This window comes from Clarias gariepinus, chromosome 5 (assembly GCF_024256425.1).
Source record: "Clarias gariepinus isolate MV-2021 ecotype Netherlands chromosome 5, CGAR_prim_01v2, whole genome shotgun sequence".
Taxonomy (NCBI): Eukaryota; Metazoa; Chordata; class Actinopteri; order Siluriformes; family Clariidae; genus Clarias; species Clarias gariepinus.
This window is the reverse complement of record NC_071104.1, coordinates 3,596,254-3,614,385: the sequence shown is the minus strand read 5'-3', so window position 1 is coordinate 3,614,385 and position 18,132 is coordinate 3,596,254. Positions and strand designations below refer to the sequence as shown.

Genomic DNA, 18,132 nt, shown 5'->3' with positions numbered 1-18,132 from the left:
GAACCCGCAACCTTTGAATAGCTCCACAGCTGAGTCCAGAAGTCCAACACGCTATCCATTGCATCACAGAGCCAACCAGGGTGTTTTTTTTCAGGCTCTCCAAGATTCATGGATGCTCGAGTTCATTGGGCAGATGCTTTTCTGTTGCTACTAATCAAATTCCACCAAATGCAAACAACTATGGCAGGTGCTGATCCCACAAGCTGTCAACAGCGTCCACAGAATGCCTTGATTTCACCATGGAATTTGCCACAGATCCCTGTCTGACTTGCAAAGTTATTCAACTCTGGCTGTAAGAAAGGCAAGAAAGGGATAGCTTTCGCACCAACAGATGATTGTTGCAGTAGACACTGCTTGGATAGCACTGTAGCATGGAGACCTCAACATATACACACTGGAGTAAGCGCTAGATAACATATTAAATAAGGTATCTCCTCATCACCCATAGATTAAACGTTTTGTGGTATAAGGTCCTACAAATCCGAGACATCATGTTACCACACGAATGACGATTTGGCAGCAGCATTATTCTGTTGCGTTTCTGTGAATGAGCCTCATACACTTGATTTGATGCTTGCAAAGGTCCCCAACAGCTGAATAATTGCAACCACAGGTCAAATTATATGTCAGAAGAAGGCAGCCAAACCAATGCAAATGCAAGAAATTATCTGCTCTAGTCATCGTCCTAACAGACAAATGTTTAAAGGTGTGGTAAAAAGAATTGCAGTCGCAATGTAGCTAATGACCGGATCATAATGTTGACAGCAGTTGTGCTAGGGATACACAAGATAGGACTCTAATCTTGGCTAATCAGAAAGCTTGTGCATTGTGTGACTTTAACCCATGAGCTGTTAACGGTCAGACATGAAGCAAAGATTTCATTTCCTCCACTGAAACCAGTCTGATCTGCATAGCAACAGAAGTGCCCCTCAAGAGGCATTGCTGGGATTTAAATGCTCCTGTTCACTTCTCCTGGGATCTCCTGTTTACTAGACGTCTCTGCACATGGTTGTGTTGTTGAGGCAAAGCACTGAGCTGAACTTCATTTTCACAGATACTGAAAAATTCTTTTGAGATGTTCCACCGCATGTTTGAATGCAGAAGTCAAGGAATCAGCTTCTGGATGATGATGGGGTATGAAAAGTTATCTTGTTTATGATTTATAGGATTATTTCATCTTACTCACTGTATTTTGCAGCATTGCCCATAGATGGTTGCAGAGGCTGCTCTCTAAACTGCTTTGCTGTTTTTCTAAGGTAAAACGTGAACGTGGTTCCTGTCTGAAGCCTAAAAATCCCGAACTTAAGCCAACCGATACACTTGCGTGTATTGGAAAGATCCAAGGCTTGCTTTGGGGAGGAGGTCAAGTCATGAAATGAAATGAGACGTGGCAAAAGTCTATTCAACCACGGGCCCACGCCAAGCACGCACACGTGGTGTAGTCGTGGCCGAGTGGTTAAGGCGATGGACTAGAAATCCATTGGGGTCTCCCCGCGCAGGTTCGAATCCTGCCGATTACGTCTGTTATATTGCACAAGAAAGACATGTTGCAACTCATTGTGTTGTGGCTGTGATTTGTAACAAATTTCCTCATGCCCTTAAGAGTTGGTGCTTTGTTAAAGACATAATGGTGACATCCTGCCCCCTTTCCATCCTCAATAGCTGCTGCTTTGGTGGAGAAATCCTGTCACCCCTTCCCAACGTTGATCTGTCTTCCAATGACAAGCTGCCTCATAGACATCCGATCGGTTATATGAGTGGGTGGCCAGCGACCTGTAATCCGTGCAAGACGTGACTTTTCTAGAGACCGCCGTGTCAGGATGGCCGAGCGGTCTAAGGCGCTGCGTTCAGGTCGCAGTCTCCCCTGGAGGCGTGGGTTCGAATCCCACTTCTGACAAGAGCCCCTTCTCTTTGTTGCATTTAGGAAATCATGTATGGATCTGCATCAATAACCTTGACCTCTCACAGCATAGCTTTGCTTGCTAGCGAAGAAGTTGGCACTTTTCTTCATCAAGCGCTTGCTTCTTTAATTTTTTGGACGATGTAGACATGGTTGTGTTGTTGAGGCAAAGCCCGGAGCAGGGTGCCGAAATGAAGGCTACAGGTTCTGAGCTGAACTTCCTTTTCACGGATGCTGAAAAATTCTTTTGAGATGTCCCAGCACATGTTTGATTGGTGAAGTCAAGGAATCAGCTTCTATTTGACAATTGGGTATGAAAAGTTGTCATTGTTCATGATTCATAGGTTCATTTCATCTTTCTGTCTGTATTTTGCAGCATTGCCCATAGATGGTTGGAGAGGTTGCTCTCTAAACTGCTTTCCTGTTTTGCTAAGGTAAAACGTCTACTCTGGATCAGACAAAGACATCCACATCGGATCGTAGTAGCTTTCAGCAACTTATCACTGTATGCTTTCTTAGAAAATGGGCACAAGCGAGCTTTCAGTAATGTAATTTTATGTATACATACACATATATTTATATATATTGAAGTGCAGTGTGTAGTGCAATCTTGGGCAATTGGGCCATGTACAATTTGCAATATAGCTAATGACCTATGGATACACAAGATCGGACTGTAAACTTGGCTAATCAGAAAGCTTGTGCATTGTGTGACCTTAACCCATTTAATGGTCAGACATAAAGCAAAGATTTCCTTTTTTCCACAGAAACCAGTCTGACCTGCATAGCAACAGAGGTGCACAGTGAGAGGCACTGCTGGGATTCGAACCCAGGATCTCCTGTTTACTAGACAGGCACTTTAACCAACTAAGCCACAGCGCCACAACCAAACCTTAGCCTCTCGCATATACTCTCGCGTATCTGAGATGCTCCAGCACAGGAACTTGACTATCAAGCTAAGATTGTCTCCACTGGCATGCAGCATGATAGGACCATGAATGAAGTCCCACAGTGCTATACCATGCTTCACAGAGCACGCCAAAACTGCCAGTCATGGTGTTTCAACTCAGGTTGTTCCAAGTTCATTGCAGGCAAAGATCATGCCTGTTGCAGTAGATTTCAGCCTTGCAAAAATAAACAAACTTCAAACACACTGTATGTTATATATTTGCAACTGGCATACAGTTTACAGCAAAAAAAAAAAAAAAAAAAATATATATATATATATATATATGTATATATATATACTAGCTTATTGACAGCCATTGTCCTCATTTAAATGTAACCAAATGTTCCACGGCTACTCAGAAAATGATTCAATTCTTGCAAATCAAAATGCCAGTTTTCATTCACTTCTGTGGGAGGAATAGAGCTACCTTGCTTGACACCATGGACAGGTGTCTACCTCTGGAAAACACATGAAAACTGAGCAGAAATCCTGGCTGAAAGCAAGATACCCTGCCACAACCTGAGACCACAAGCACTTAAGCCTTGAGTTCCTCATGCAGTTGGACCCAGACCTTGTCTGGTGTACCAAGAGATGAAACTCACAACAGGCACTGCTGGGATTTGAACCCAGGATCTCCTGTTTACAAGACAGGTGCTTTCACCAGCTAAGCCACAGTGCCAATGGGCTGCGCGGCACCTTAGGCATGACCCAGCACTTTTAACCGAGACTCTCCTGGCCAAGACGTAATCTGATTGCAATGCTAATATTTCCTCCATCCGCATGCAAACCTCGCTGAGCTCGTAAGACGAGTACTCAACCAGCGATGCCATGCAAATGCTTTGATGTTTGTTTGCACATCCTAACTTTGATTTCGGCTTGATAAGATCCCAAAACGGGTGAAAATCCTTAAGAAAATGTCAAGTTTTAGATCTGTAAATGGCACACAAGCCACAGCAAACAAAAGGTTATGGCTGATCTCCAGCCATAGTCCTAACAAGCATATCACAACAGTCAGGGGGGAGGAATTAAAATCCACATGCCATGCACATCTAAAAGCAAGCAAGCGTTCATCAGATTGCTGCTGTGGACTTTGGCTCTTTGTCCCATAAGGATTGCGTGAATCAATGTCGTAACCTTTTGTTGAAGCTGGAGTTGAGCTGAGGGCTTGATTTGGGACAAATGGGCGGAAACATGTGGAAAACAATGATATTTCTTAAATTCAGCTGACAAGTCATTCAATCAAATATGGCACATAGGAAAGTGCATCTTGAACAGGGATTCCTGACCAAAGATTTCATTTTAGACATGGTGTGTGGACAAAAAGAAGGTAACAAGTTAGTGTCTCTGGCGGGGCATCGAACCCGCAACCTTTGAATAGCTCCACAGCTGAGTCCAGAAGTCCAACACGCTATCCATTGCATCACAGAGCCAACCAGGGTGTTTTTTTTCAGGCTCTCCAAGATTCATGGATGCTCAAGTTCATTGGGCAGATGCTTTTCTGTTGCTACTAATCAAATTCCACCAAATGCAAACAACTATGGCAGGTGCTGATCCCACAAGCTGTCAACAGCGTCCACAGAATGCCTTGATTTCACCATGGAATTTGCCACAGATCCCTGTCTGACTTGCAAAGTTATTCAACTCTGGCTGTAAGAAAGGCAAGAAAGGGATAGCTTTCGCACCAACAGATGATTGTTGCAGTAGACACTGCTTGGATAGCACTGTAGCATGGAGACCTCAACATATACACACTGGAGTAAGCGCTAGATAACATATTAAATAAGGTATCTCCTCATCACCCATAGATTAAACGTTTTGTGGTATAAGGTCCTACAAATCCGAGACATCATGTTACCACACGAATGACGATTTGGGAGCAGCATTATTCTGTTGCGTTTCTGTGAATGAGCCTCATACACTTGATTTGATGCTTGCAAAGGTCCCCAACAGCTGAATAATCGCAACCACAGGTCAAATTATATGTCAGAAGAAGGCAGCCAAACCAATGCAAATGCAAGAAATTATCTGCTCTAGTCATCGTCCTAACAGACAAATGTTTAAAGGTGTGGTAAAAAGAATTGCAGTCGCAATGTAGCTAATGACCGGATCATAATGTTGACAGCAGTTGTGCTAGGGATACACAAGATAGGACTCTAATCTTGGCTAATCAGAAAGCTTGTGCATTGTGTGACTTTAACCCATGAGCTGTTAACGGTCAGACATGAAGCAAAGATTTCATTTCCTCCACTGAAACCAGTCTGATCTGCATAGCAACAGAAGTGCCCCTCAAGAGGCATTGCTGGGATTTAAATGCTCCTGTTCACCTCTCCTGGGATCTCCTGTTTACTAGACGTCTCTGCACATGGTTGTGTTGTTGAGGCAAAGCACTGAGCTGAACTTCATTTTCACAGATACTGAAAAATTCTTTTGAGATGTTCCACCGCATGTTTGAATGCAGAAGTCAAGGAATCAGCTTCTGGATGATGATGGGGTATGAAAAGTTGTCTTGTTTATGATTTATAGGATTATTTCATCTTTCTCACTGTATTTTGCAGCATGTATGGTTGCAGAGGCTGCTCTCTAAACTGCTTTGCTGTTTTTCTAAGGTAAAACGTGAACGTGGTTCCTGTCTGAAGCCTAAAAATCCTGAACTTAAGCCAACCGATACACTTGCGTGTATTGGAAAGATCTAGCGCTTGCTTTGGGGAGGAGGTCAAGTCATGAAATCAGACGTGGCAAAAGTCTATTCAACCACGGGCCCACACTATGTAAGCACACGCGGTGTAGTCGTGGCCGAGTGGTTAAGGCGATGGACTAGAAATCCATTGGGATCTCCCTGCGCAGGTTCGAATCCTGCCGATTACGTCTGTTATATTGCGCAAGAAAGACATGTTGCAACTCATTGTGTTGTGGCTGTGATTTGTAACAAATTTCCTCATGCCCTTGAGAGTTGTTGATTTGCTGAAGACATAATGGTGACATCCTGCCCCCTTTTCATCCTCAATAGCTGCTGCTTTGGTGGAGAAATCCTGTCACCCCTTCCCAACGTTGATCTGTCTTCCAATGACAAGCTGCCTCATAGACATCCGATCGGTTATATGAGTGCGTGGCCAGCGACCTGTAATCCGTGCAAGACGTGACCGTTCTAGGGACCACCGTGTCAGGATGGCCGAGCGGTCTAAGGCGCTGCGTTCAGGTCGCAGTCTCCCCTGGAGGCGTGGGTTTGAATCCCACTTCTGACAAGAGCCCCTTCTCTTTGTTGCATTTAGGAAATCATGTATGGATCTGCATCAATAACCTTGACCTCTCACAGCATAGCTTTGCTTGCTAGCGAAGAAGTTGGCACTTTTCTTCATCAAGCGCTTGCTTCTTCAATTTTTTGGACGATGTAGACATGGTTGTGTTGTTGAGGCAAAGCCCGAGGCAGGGTGCCAAAATCAAGGCTACAGGTTCTGAGCTGAACTTCCTTTTCACGCATGCTGAAAAATTCTTTTGAGATGTCCCAGCACATGTTTGATTGGTGAAGTCAAGGAATCAGCTTCTATTTGACAATTGGGTATGAAAAGTTATCATTGTTCATGATACATAGGTTCATTTCATCTTTCTGTCTGTATTTTGCAGCATTGCCCATAGATGGTTGGAGAGGTTGCTCTCTAAACTGCTTTCCTGTTTTGCTAAGGTAAAACGTCTACTCTGGATCAGACAAAGACATCCACATCGGATCGTAGTAGCTTTCAGCAACTTATCACTGTATGCTTTCTTAGAAAATGGGCACAAGCGAGCTTTCAGTAATGTAATTTTATGTATACATACACATATATTTACATATATTGAAGTGCAGTGTGTAGTGCAATCTTGGGCAATTGGGCCATGTACAATTTGCAATATAGCTAATGACCTACGGATACACAAGATCGGACTGTAAACTTGGCTAATCAGAAAGCTTGTGCATTGTGTGACCTTAACCCATTTAATGGTCAGACATAAAGCAAAGATTTTCTTTTTTCCACAGAAACCAGTCTGACCTGCATAGCAACAGAGGTGCACAGTGAGAGGCACTGCTGGGATTCAAACCCAGGATCTCCTGTTTACTAAACAGGCTCTTTAACCAACTAAGCCACAGCGCCACAACCAAACCTTAGCCTCTCGCATATACTCTCGCGTATCTGAGATGCTCCAGCACAGGAACTTGACTATCAAGCTAAGATTGTCTCCACTGGCATGCAGCATGATAGGACCATGAATGAAGTCCCACAGTGCTATACCATGCTTCACAGAGCACGCCAAAACTGCCAGTCATGGTGTTTCGACTCAGGTTGTTCCAAGTTCATTGCAGGCAAAGATCATGCCTGTTGCAGTAGATTTCAGGCTTGCAAAAATAAACAAACTTCAAACACACTGTATGTTATATATTTGCAACTGGCATACAGTTTACAGCAAAAAAATATATATATATATATATATATATACTAGCTTATTGACAGCCATTGTCCTCATTTAAATGTAACCAAATGTCAACATCAGGCAAATGTTCCACGGCTACTCAGAAAATGATTCAATTCTTGCAAATCAAAATGCCAGTTTTCATTCACTTCTGTGGGAGGAATAGAGCTACCTTGCTTGACACCATGGACAGGTGTCTACCTCTGGAAAACTGAGCAGAAATCCTGGCTGAAAGCAAGATACCCTGCCACAACCTGAGACCACAAGCACTTAAGCCTTGAGTTCCTCATGCAGTTGGACCCAGACCTTGTCTGGTGTACCAAGAGATGAAACTCACAACAGGCACTGCTGGGATTTGAACCCAGGATCTCCTGTTTACAAGACAGGTGCTTTCACCAGCTAAGCCACAGTGCCAATGGCCTGCGCGGCACCTTAGGCATGACCCAGCACTTTTAACTGAGACTCTCCTGGCCAAGACGTAATCTGATTGCAATGCTAATATTTCCTCCATCCGCATGCAAACCTCGCTGAGCTCGTAAGACGAGTACTCAACCAGCAATGCCATGCAAATGCTTTGATGTTTGTTTGCACATCCTAACTTTGATTTCGGCTTGATAAGATCCCAAAACGGGTGAAAATCCTTAAGAAAATGTCAAGTTTTAGATCTGTAAATGGCACACAAGCCACAGCAAACAAAAGGTTATGGCTGATCTCCAGCCATAGTCCTAACAAGCATATCACAACAGTCAGGGGGGAGGAATTAAAATCCACATGCCATGCACATCTAAAAGCAAGCAAGCGTTCATCAGATTGCTGCTGTGGACTTTGGCTCTTTGTCCCATAAGGATTGCGTGAATCAATGTCGTAACCTTTTGTTGAAGCTGGAGTTGAGCTGAGGGCTTGATTTGGGACAAATGGGCGGAAACATGTGGAAAACAATGATATTTCTTAAAATCAGCTGACAAGTCATTCAATCAAATATGGCACATAGGAAAGTGCATCTTGAACAGGGATTCCTGACCAAAGATTTCATTTTAGACATGGTGTGTGAATAAAAAGAAGGTAACAAGTTAGTGTCTCTGGCGGGGCATCGAACCCACAACCTTTGAATAGCTCCACAGCTGAGTCCAGAAGTCCAACACGCTATCCATTGCATCACAGAGCCAACCAGGGTGTTTTTTTTCAGGCTCTCCAAGATTCATGGATGCTCGAGTTCATTGGGCAGATGCTTTTCTGTTGCTACTAATCAAATTCCACCAAATGCAAACAACTATGGCAGGTGCTGATCCCACAAGCTGTCAACAGCGTCCACAGAATGCCTTGATTTCACCATGGAATTTGCCACAGATCCCTGTCTGACTTGCAAAGTTATTCAACTCTGGCTGTAAGAAAGGCAAGAAAGGGATAGCTTTCGCACCAACAGATGATTGTTGCAGTAGACACTGCTTGGATAGCACTGTAGCATGGAGACCTCAACATATACACACTGGAGTAAGCGCTAGATAACATATTAAATAAGGTATCTCCTCATCACCCATAGATTAAACGTTTTGTGGTATAAGGTCCTACAAATCCGAGACATCATGTTACCACACGAATGACGATTTGGCAGCAGCATTATTCTGTTGCGTTTCTGTGAATGAGCCTTATACACTTGATTTGATGCTAGCAAAGGTCCCCAACAGCTGAATAATCGCAACCACAGGTCAAATTATATGTCAGAAGAAGGCAGCCAAACCAATGCAAATGCAAGAAATTATCTGCTCTAGTCATCGTCCTAACAGACAAATGTTTAAAGGTGTGGTAAAAAGAATTGCAGTCGCAATGTAGCTAATGACCGGATCATAATGTTGACAGCAGTTGTGCTAGGGATACACAAGATAGGACTCTAATCTTGGCTAATCAGAAAGCTTGTGCATTGTGTGACTTTAACCCATGAGCTGTTAACGGTCAGACATGAAGCAAAGATTTCATTTCCTCCACTGAAACCAGTCTGATCTGCATAGCAACAGAAGTGCCCCTCAAGAGGCATTGCTGGGATTTAAATGCTCCTGTTCACCTCTCCTGGGATCTCCTGTTTACTAGACGTCTCTGCACATGGTTGTGTTGTTGAGGCAAAGCACTGAGCTGAACTTCATTTTCACAGATACTGAAAAATTCTTTTGAGATGTTCCACCGCATGTTTAAATGCAGAAGTCAAGGAATCAGCTTCTGGATGATGATGGGGTATGAAAAGTTGTCTTGTTTCTGATTTATAGGATTATTTCATCTTTCTCACTGTATTTTGCAGCATGTATGGTTGCAGAGGCTGCTCTCTAAACTGCTTTGCTGTTTTTCTAAGGTAAAACGTGAACGTGGTTCCTGTCTGAAGCCTAAAAATCCTGAACTTAAGCCAACCGATACACTTGCGTGTATTGGAAAGATCTAGCGCTTGCTTTGGGGAGGAGGTCAAGTCATGAAATCAGACGTGGCAAAAGTCTATTCAACCACGGGCCCACACTATGTAAGCACACGCGGTGTAGTCGTGGCCGAGTGGTTAAGGCGATGGACTAGAAATCCATTGGGGTCTCCCCGCGCAGGTTCGAATCCTGCCGATTACGTCTGTTATATTGCGCAAGAAAGACATGTTGCAACTCATTGTGTTGTGGCTGTGATTTGTAACAAATTTCCTCATGCCCTTAAGAGTTGGTGATTTGCTGAAGACATAATGGTGACATCCTGCCCCCTTTTCATCCTCAATAAGCTGCTGCTTTGGTGGAGAAATCCTGTCACCCCTTCCCAACGTTGATCTGTCACTTCTGACAAGAGCCCCTTCTCTTTGTTGCATTTAGGAAATCATGTATGGATCTGCATCAATAACCTTGACCTCTCACAGCATAGCTTTGCTTGCTAGCGAAGAAGTTGGCACTTTTCTTCATCAAGCGCTTGCTTCTTCAATTTTTTGGACGATGTAGACATGGTTGTGTTGTTGAGGCAAAGCCCGGAGCAGGGTGCCAAAATCAAGGCTACAGGTTCTGAGCTGAACTTCCTTTTCACGCATGCTGAAAAATTCTTTTGAGATGTCCCAGCACATGTTTGATTGGTGAAGTCAAGGAATCAGCTTCTATTTGACAATTGGGTATGAAAAGTTATCATTGTTCATGATACATAGGTTCATTTCATCTTTCTGTCTGTATTTTGCAGCATTGCCCATAGATGGTTGGAGAGGTTGCTCTCTAAACTGCTTTCCTGTTTTGCTAAGGTAAAACGTCTACTCTGGATCAGACAAAGACATCCACATCGGATCGTAGTAGCCTTCAGCAACTTATCACTGTATGCTTTCTTAGAAAATGGGCACAAGCGAGCTTTCAGTAATGTAATTTTATGTATACATACACATATATTTATATATATTGAAGTGCAGTGTGTAGTGCAATCTTGGGCAATTGGGCCATGTACAATTTGCAATATAGCTAATGACCTACGGATACACAAGATCGGACTGTAAACTTGGCTAATCAGAAAGCTTGTGCATTGTGTGACCTTAACCCATTTAATGGTCAGACATAAAGCAAAGATTTCCTTTTTCCACAGAAACCAGTCTGACCCGCATAGCAACAGAGGTGCACAGTGAGAGGCACTGCTGGGATTCAAACCCAGGATCTCCTGTTTACTAGACAGGCACTTTAACCAACTAAGCCACAGCGCCACAACCAAACCTTAGCCTCTTGCATATACTCTCGCGTATCTGAGATGCTCCAGCACAGGAACTTGACTATCAAGCTAAGATTGTCTCCACTGGCATGCAGCATGATAGGACCATGAATGAAGTCCCACAGTGCTATACCATGCTTCACAGAGCACGCCAAAACTGCCAGTCATGGTGTTTCGACTCAGGTTGTTCCAAGTTCATTGCAGGCAAAGATCATGCCTGTTGCAGTAGATTTCAGGCTTGCAAAAATAAACAAATTTCAAACACACTGTATGTTATATATTTGCAACTGGCATACAGTTTACAGCAAAAAAAAAAAAAAAAAAAAAAAAAAAAAAAAAAAATATATATATATATATATATATATATACTAGCTTATTGACAGCCATTGTCCTCATTTAAATGTAACCAAATGTCAACATCAGGCAAATGTTCCACGGCTACTCAGAAAATGATTCAATTCTTGCAAATCAAAATGCCAGTTTTCATTCACTTCTGTGGGAGGAATAGAGCTACCTTGCTTGACACCATGGACAGGTGTCTACCTCTGGAAAACACATGAAAACTGAGCAGAAATCCTGGCTGAAAGCAAGATACCCTGCCACAACCTGAGACCACAAGCACTTAAGCCTTGAGTTCCTCATGCAGTTGGACCCAGACCTTGTCTGGTGTACCAAGAGATGAAACTCACAACAGGCACTGCTGGGATTTGAACCCAGGATCTCCTGTTTACAAGACAGGTGCTTTCACCAGCTAAGCCACAGTGCCAATGGCCTGCGCGGCACCTTAGGCATGACCCAGCACTTTTAACCGAGACTCTCCTGGCCAAGACGTAATCTGATTGCAATGCTAATATTTCCTCCATCCGCATGCAAACCTCGCTGAGCTCGTAAGACGAGTACTCAACCAGCGATGCCATGCAAATGCTTTGATGTTTGTTTGCACATCCTAACTTTGATTTCGGCTTGAAAAGATCCCAAAACGGGTGAAAATCCTTAAGAAAATGTCAAGTTTTAGATCTGTAAATGGCACACAAGCCACAGCAAACAAAAGGTTATGGCTGATCTCCAGCCATAGTCCTAACAAGCATATCACAACAGTCAGGGGGGAGGAATTAAAATCCACATGCCATGCACATCTAAAAGCAAGCAAGCGTTCATCAGATTGCTGCTGTGGACTTTGGCTCTTTGTCCCATAAGGATTGCGTGAATCAATGTCGTAACCTTTTGTTGAAGCTGGAGTTGAGCTGAGGGCTTGATTTGGGACAAATGGGCGGAAACATGTGGAAAACAATGATATTTCTTAAAATCAGCTGACAAGTCATTCAATCAAATATGGCACATAGGAAAGTGCATCTTGAACAGGGATTCCTGACCAAAGATTTCATTTTAGACATGGTGTGTGGATAAAAAGAAGGTAACAAGTTAGTGACTCTGGTGGGACTCGAACCCACAACCTTTGAATAGCTCCACAGCTGAGTCTAGAAGTCCAATGCGCTATCCATTGCGCCACAGAGCCAACCAGGGTGTTTTTTTTCAGGCTCTCCAAGATTCATGGATGCTCGAGTTCATTGGGCAGATGCTTTTCTGTTGCTACTAATCAAATTCCACCAAATGCAAACAACTATGGCAGGTGCTGATCCCACAAGCTGTCAACAGCGTCCACAGAATGCCTTGATTTCACCATGGAATTTGCCACAGATCCCTGTCTGACTTGCAAAGTTATTCAACTCTGGCTGTAAGAAAGGCAAGAAAGGGATAGCTTTCGCACCAACAGATGATTGTTGCAGTAGACACTGCTTGGATAGCACTGTAGCATGGAGACCTCAACATATACACACTGGAGTAAGCGCTAGATAACATATTAAATAAGGTATCTCCTCATCACCCATAGATTAAACGTTTTGTGGTATAAGGTCCTACAAATCCGAGACATCATGTTACCACACGAATGACGATTTGGCAGCAGCATTATTCTGTTGCGTTTTTGTGAATGAGCCTCATACACTTGATTTGATGCTTGCAAAGGTCCCCAACAGCTGAATAATCGCAACCACAGGTCAAATTATATGTCAGAAGAAGGCAGCCAAACCAATGCAAATGCAAGAAATTATCTGCTCTAGTCATCGTCCTAACAGACAAATGTTTAAAGGTGTGGTAAAAAGAATTGCAGTCGCAATGTAGCTAATGACCGGATCATAATGTTGACAGCAGTTGTGCTAGGGATACACAAGATAGGACTCTAATCTTGGCTAATCAGAAAGCTTGTGCATTGTGTGACTTTAACCCATGAGCTGTTAACGGTCAGACATGAAGCAAAGATTTCATTTCCTCCACTGAAACCAGTCTGATCTGCATAGCAACAGAAGTGCCCCTCAAGAGGCATTGCTGGGATTTAAATGCTCCTGTTCACCTCTCCTGGGATCTCCTGTTTACTAGACGTCTCTGCACATGGTTGTGTTGTTGAGGCAAAGCACTGAGCTGAACTTCATTTTCACAGATACTGAAAAATTCTTTTGAGATGTTCCACCGCATGTTTGAATGCAGAAGTCAAGGAATCAGCATCTGGATGATGATGGGGTATGAAAAGTTGTCTTGTTTCTGATTTATAGGATTATTTCATCTTTCTCACTGTATTTTGCAGCATGTATGGTTGCAGAGGCTGCTCTCTAAACTGCTTTGCTGTTTTTCTAAGGTAAAACGTGAACGTGGTTCCTGTCTGAAGCCTAAAAATCCTGAACTTAAGCCAACCGATACACTTGCGTGTATTGGAAAGATCTAGCGCTTGCTTTGGGGAGGAGGTCAAGTCATGAAATCAGACGTGGCAAAAGTCTATTCAACCACGGGCCCACACTATATAAGCACACGCGGTGTAGTCGTGGCCGAGTGGTTAAGGCGATGGACTAGAAATCCATTGGGGTCTCCCCGCGCAGGTTCGAATCCTGCCGATTACGTCTGTTATATTGCGCAAGAAAGACATGTTGCAACTCATTGTGTTGTGGCTGTGATTTGTAACAAATTTCCTCATGCCCTTAAGAGTTGGTGATTTGCTGAAGACATAATGGTGACATCCTGCCCCCTTTTCATCCTCAATAAGCTGCTGCTTTGGTGGAGAAATCCTGTCACCCCTTCCCAACGTTGATTTGTCACTTCTGACAAGAGCCCCTTCTCTTTGTTGCATTTAGGAAATCATGTATGGATCTGCATCAATAACCTTGACCTCTCACAGCATAGCTTTGCTTGCTAGCGAAGAAGTTGGCACTTTTCTTCATCAAGCGCTTGCTTCTTCAATTTTTTGGACGATGTAGACATGGTTGTGTTGTTGAGGCAAAGCCCGAGGCAGGGTGCCAAAATCAAGGCTACAGGTTCTGAGCTGAACTTCCTTTTCACGCATGCTGAAAAATTCTTTTGAGATGTCCCAGCGCATGTTTGATTGGTGAAGTCAAGGAATCAGCTTCTATTTGACAATTGGGTATGAAAAGTTATCATTGTTCATGATACATAGGTTCATTTCATCTTTCTGTCTGTATTTTGCAGCATTGCCCATAGATGGTTGGAGAGGTTGCTCTCTAAACTGCTTTCCTGTTTTGCTAAGGTAAAACGTCTACTCTGGATCAGACAAAGACATCCACATCGGATCGTAGTAGCTTTCAGCAACTTATCACTGTATGCTTTCTTAGAAAATGGGCACAAGCGAGCTTTCAGTAATGTAATTTTATGTATACATACACATATATTTATATATATTGAAGTGCAGTGTGTAGTGCAATCTTGGGCAATTGGGCCATGTACAATTTGCAATATAGCTAATGACCTACGGATACACAAGATCGGACTGTAAACTTGGCTAATCAGAAAGCTTGTGCATTGTGTGACCTTAACCCATTTAATGGTCAGACATAAAGCAAAGATTTCCTTTTTCCACAGAAACCAGTCTGACCTGCATAGCAACAGAGGTGCACAGTGAGAGGCACTGCTGGGATTCGAACCCAGGATCTCCTGTTTACTAGACAGGCACTTTAACCAACTAAGCCACAGCGCCACAACCAAACCTTAGCCTCTCGCATATACTCTCGCGTATCTGAGATGCTCCAGCACAGGAACTTGACTATCAAGCTAAGATTGTCTCCACTGGCATGCAGCATGATAGGACCATGAATGAAGTCCCACAGTGCTATACCATGCTTCACAGAGCACGCCAAAACTGCCAGTCATGGTGTTTCGACTCAGGTTGTTCCAAGTTCATTGCAGGCAAAGATCATGCCTGTTGCAGTAGATTTCAGCCTTGCAAAAATAAACAAACTTCAAACACACTGTATGTTATATATTTGCAACTGGCATACAGTTTACAGCAAAAAAAAAAAAAAAAAAAAAAAAAAAAAAAAAAAAATATATATATATATATATATATATATATATATATATATATACTAGCTTATTGACAGCCATTGTCCTCATTTAAATGTAACCAAATGTCAACATCAGGCAAATGTTCCACGGCTACTCAGAAAATGATTCAATTCTTGCAAATCAAAATGCCAGTTTTCATTCACTTCTGTGGGAGGAATAGAGCTACCTTGCTTGACACCATGGACAGGTGTCTACCTCTGAAAAACACATGAAAACTGAGCAGAAATCCTGGCTGAAAGCAAGATACCCTGCCACAACCTGAGACCACAAGCACTTAAGCCTTGAGTTCCTCATGCAGTTGGACCCAGACCTTGTCTGGTGTACCAAGAGATGAAACTCACAACAGGCACTGCTGGGATTTGAACCCAGGATCTCCTGTTTACAAGACAGGTGCTTTCACCAGCTAAGCCACAGTGCCAATGGCCTGCGCGGCACCTTAGGCATGACCCAGCACTTTTAACCGAGACTCTCCTGGCCAAGACGTAATCTGATTGCAATGCTAATATTTCCTCCATCCGCATGCAAACCTCGCTGAGCTCAGAAGACGAGTACTCAACCAGCGATGCCATGCAAATGCTTTGATGTTTGTTTGCACATCCTAACTTTGATTTCGGCTTGAAAAGATCCCAAAATGGGTGAAAATCCTTAAGAAAATGTCAAGTTTTAGATCTGTAAATGGCACACAAGCCACAGCAAACAAAAGGTTATGGCTGATCTCCAGCCATAGTCCTAACAAGCATATCACAACAGTCAGGGGGGAGGAATTAAAATCCACATGCCATGCACATCTAAAAGCAAGCAAGCGTTCATCAGATTGCTGCTGTGGACTTTGGCTCTTTGTCCCGTAAGGATTGTGTGAATCAATGTCGTAACCTTTTGTTGAAGCTGGAGTTGAGCTGAGGGCTTGATTTGGGACAAATGGGCGGAAACATGTGGAAAACAATGATATTTCTTAAAATCAGCTGACAAGTCATTCAATCAAATATGGCACATAGGAAAGTGCATCTTGAACAGGGATTCCTGACCAAAGATTTCATTTTAGACATGGTGTGTGGATAAAAAGAAGGTAACAAGTTAGTGACTCTGGTGGGACTCGAACCCACAACCTTTGAATAGCTCCACAGCTGAGTCTAGAAGTCCAATGCGCTATCCATTGCGCCACAGAGCCAACCAGGGTGTTTTTTTTCAGGCTCTCCAAGATTCATGGATGCTCGAGTTCATTGGGCAGATGCTTTTCTGTTGCTACTAATCAAATTCCACCAAATGCAAACAACTATGGCAGGTGCTGATCCCACAAGCTGTCAACAGCGTCCACAGAATGCCTTGATTTCACCATGGAATTTGCCACAGATCCCTGTCTGACTTGCAAAGTTATTCAACTCTGGCTGTAAGAAAGGCAAGAAAGGGATAGCTTTCGCACCAACAGATGATTGTTGCAGTAGACACTGCTTGGATAGCACTGTAGCATGGAGACCTCAACATATACACACTGGAGTAAGCGCTAGATAACATATTAAATAAGGTATCTCCTCATCACCCATAGATTAAACGTTTTGTGGTATAAGGTCCTACAAATCCGAGACATCATGTTACCACACGAATGACGATTTGGCAGCAGCATTATTCTGTTGCGTTTTTGTGAATGAGCCTCATACACTTGATTTGATGCTTGCAAAGGTCCCCAACAGCTGAATAATCGCAACCACAGGTCAAATTATATGTCAGAAGAAGGCAGCCAAACCAATGCAAATGCAAGAAATTATCTGCTCTAGTCATCGTCCTAACAGACAAATGTTTAAAGGTGTGGTAAAAAGAATTGCAGTCGCAATGTAGCTAATGACCGGATCATAATGTTGACAGCAGTTGTGCTAGGGATACACAAGATAGGACTCTAATCTTGGCTAATCAGAAAGCTTGTGCATTGTGTGACTTTAACCCATGAGCTGTTAACGGTCAGACATGAAGCAAAGATTTCATTTCCTCCACTGAAACCAGTCTGATCTGCATAGCAACAGAAGTGCCCCTCAAGAGGCATTGCTGGGATTTAAATGCTCCTGTTCACCTCTCCTGGGATCTCCTGTTTACTAGACGTCTCTGCACATGGTTGTGTTGTTGAGGCAAAGCACTGAGCTGAACTTCATTTTCACAGATACTGAAAAATTCTTTTGAGATGTTCCACCGCATGTTTGAATGCAGAAGTCAAGGAATCAGCATCTGGATGATGATGGGGTATAAAAAGTTGTCTTGTTTCTGATTTATAGGATTATTTCATCTTTCTCACTGTATTTTGCAGCATGTATGGTTGCAGAGGCTGCTCTCTAAACTGCTTTGCTGTTTTTCTAAGGTAAAACGTGAACGTGGTTCCTGTCTGAAGCCTAAAAATCCTGAACTTAAGCCAACCGATACACTTGCGTGTATTGGAAAGATCTAGCGCTTGCTTTGGGGAGGAGGTCAAGTCATGAAATCAGACGTGGCAAAAGTCTATTCAACCACGGGCCCACACTATGTAAGCACACGCGGTGTAGTCGTGGCCGAGTGGTTAAGGCGATGGACTAGAAATCCATTGGGGTCTCCCCGCGCAGGTTCGAATCCTGCCGATTACGTCTGTTATATTGCGCAAGAAAGACATGTTGCAACTCATTGTGTTGTGGCTGTGATTTGTAACAAATTTCCTCATGCCCTTAAGAGTTGGTGATTTGCTGAAGACATAATGGTGACATCCTGCCCCCTTTTCATCCTC

General features: G+C 43.2%; 1 protein-coding gene and 12 non-coding genes across 13 annotated transcripts in view; 8 read left to right on the top strand and 5 right to left on the bottom strand.

Moving 5' to 3' along the window:
* The window catches only part of LOC128524461 (nuclear factor 7, brain-like), a 561,325-nt gene that overhangs the window by 317,317 nt on the left and 225,876 nt on the right, over nucleotides 1–18,132 (top strand). The window lies entirely within an intron of this gene.
* Nucleotides 1,439–1,520, top strand: trnas-aga (transfer RNA serine (anticodon AGA)). Its single transcript has one exon. It is a non-coding gene; the product is annotated as a tRNA-Ser (tRNA).
* On the top strand, nucleotides 1,815–1,897 carry trnal-cag (transfer RNA leucine (anticodon CAG)). Its single transcript has one exon. It is a non-coding gene; the product is annotated as a tRNA-Leu (tRNA).
* On the bottom strand, nucleotides 2,709–2,782 carry trnat-agu (transfer RNA threonine (anticodon AGU)). Its single transcript has one exon. It is a non-coding gene; the product is annotated as a tRNA-Thr (tRNA).
* trnat-ugu (transfer RNA threonine (anticodon UGU)) lies at nucleotides 3,455–3,528 on the bottom strand. The gene has a single exon. It is a non-coding gene; the product is annotated as a tRNA-Thr (tRNA).
* Nucleotides 5,633–5,714, top strand: trnas-aga (transfer RNA serine (anticodon AGA)). The gene has a single exon. It is a non-coding gene; the product is annotated as a tRNA-Ser (tRNA).
* trnal-cag (transfer RNA leucine (anticodon CAG)) lies at nucleotides 6,009–6,091 on the top strand. Its single transcript has one exon. It is a non-coding gene; the product is annotated as a tRNA-Leu (tRNA).
* Nucleotides 9,811–9,892, top strand: trnas-aga (transfer RNA serine (anticodon AGA)). The gene has a single exon. It is a non-coding gene; the product is annotated as a tRNA-Ser (tRNA).
* trnar-ucu (transfer RNA arginine (anticodon UCU)) lies at nucleotides 12,412–12,501 on the bottom strand. The gene is given in 2 exon segments: nucleotides 12,412–12,447; nucleotides 12,465–12,501. It is a non-coding gene; the product is annotated as a tRNA-Arg (tRNA).
* trnas-aga (transfer RNA serine (anticodon AGA)) lies at nucleotides 13,855–13,936 on the top strand. Its single transcript has one exon. It is a non-coding gene; the product is annotated as a tRNA-Ser (tRNA).
* trnat-agu (transfer RNA threonine (anticodon AGU)) lies at nucleotides 14,951–15,024 on the bottom strand. Its single transcript has one exon. It is a non-coding gene; the product is annotated as a tRNA-Thr (tRNA).
* On the bottom strand, nucleotides 16,471–16,560 carry trnar-ucu (transfer RNA arginine (anticodon UCU)). Its single transcript is given in 2 exon segments — nucleotides 16,471–16,506; nucleotides 16,524–16,560. It is a non-coding gene; the product is annotated as a tRNA-Arg (tRNA).
* trnas-aga (transfer RNA serine (anticodon AGA)) lies at nucleotides 17,914–17,995 on the top strand. Its single transcript has one exon. It is a non-coding gene; the product is annotated as a tRNA-Ser (tRNA).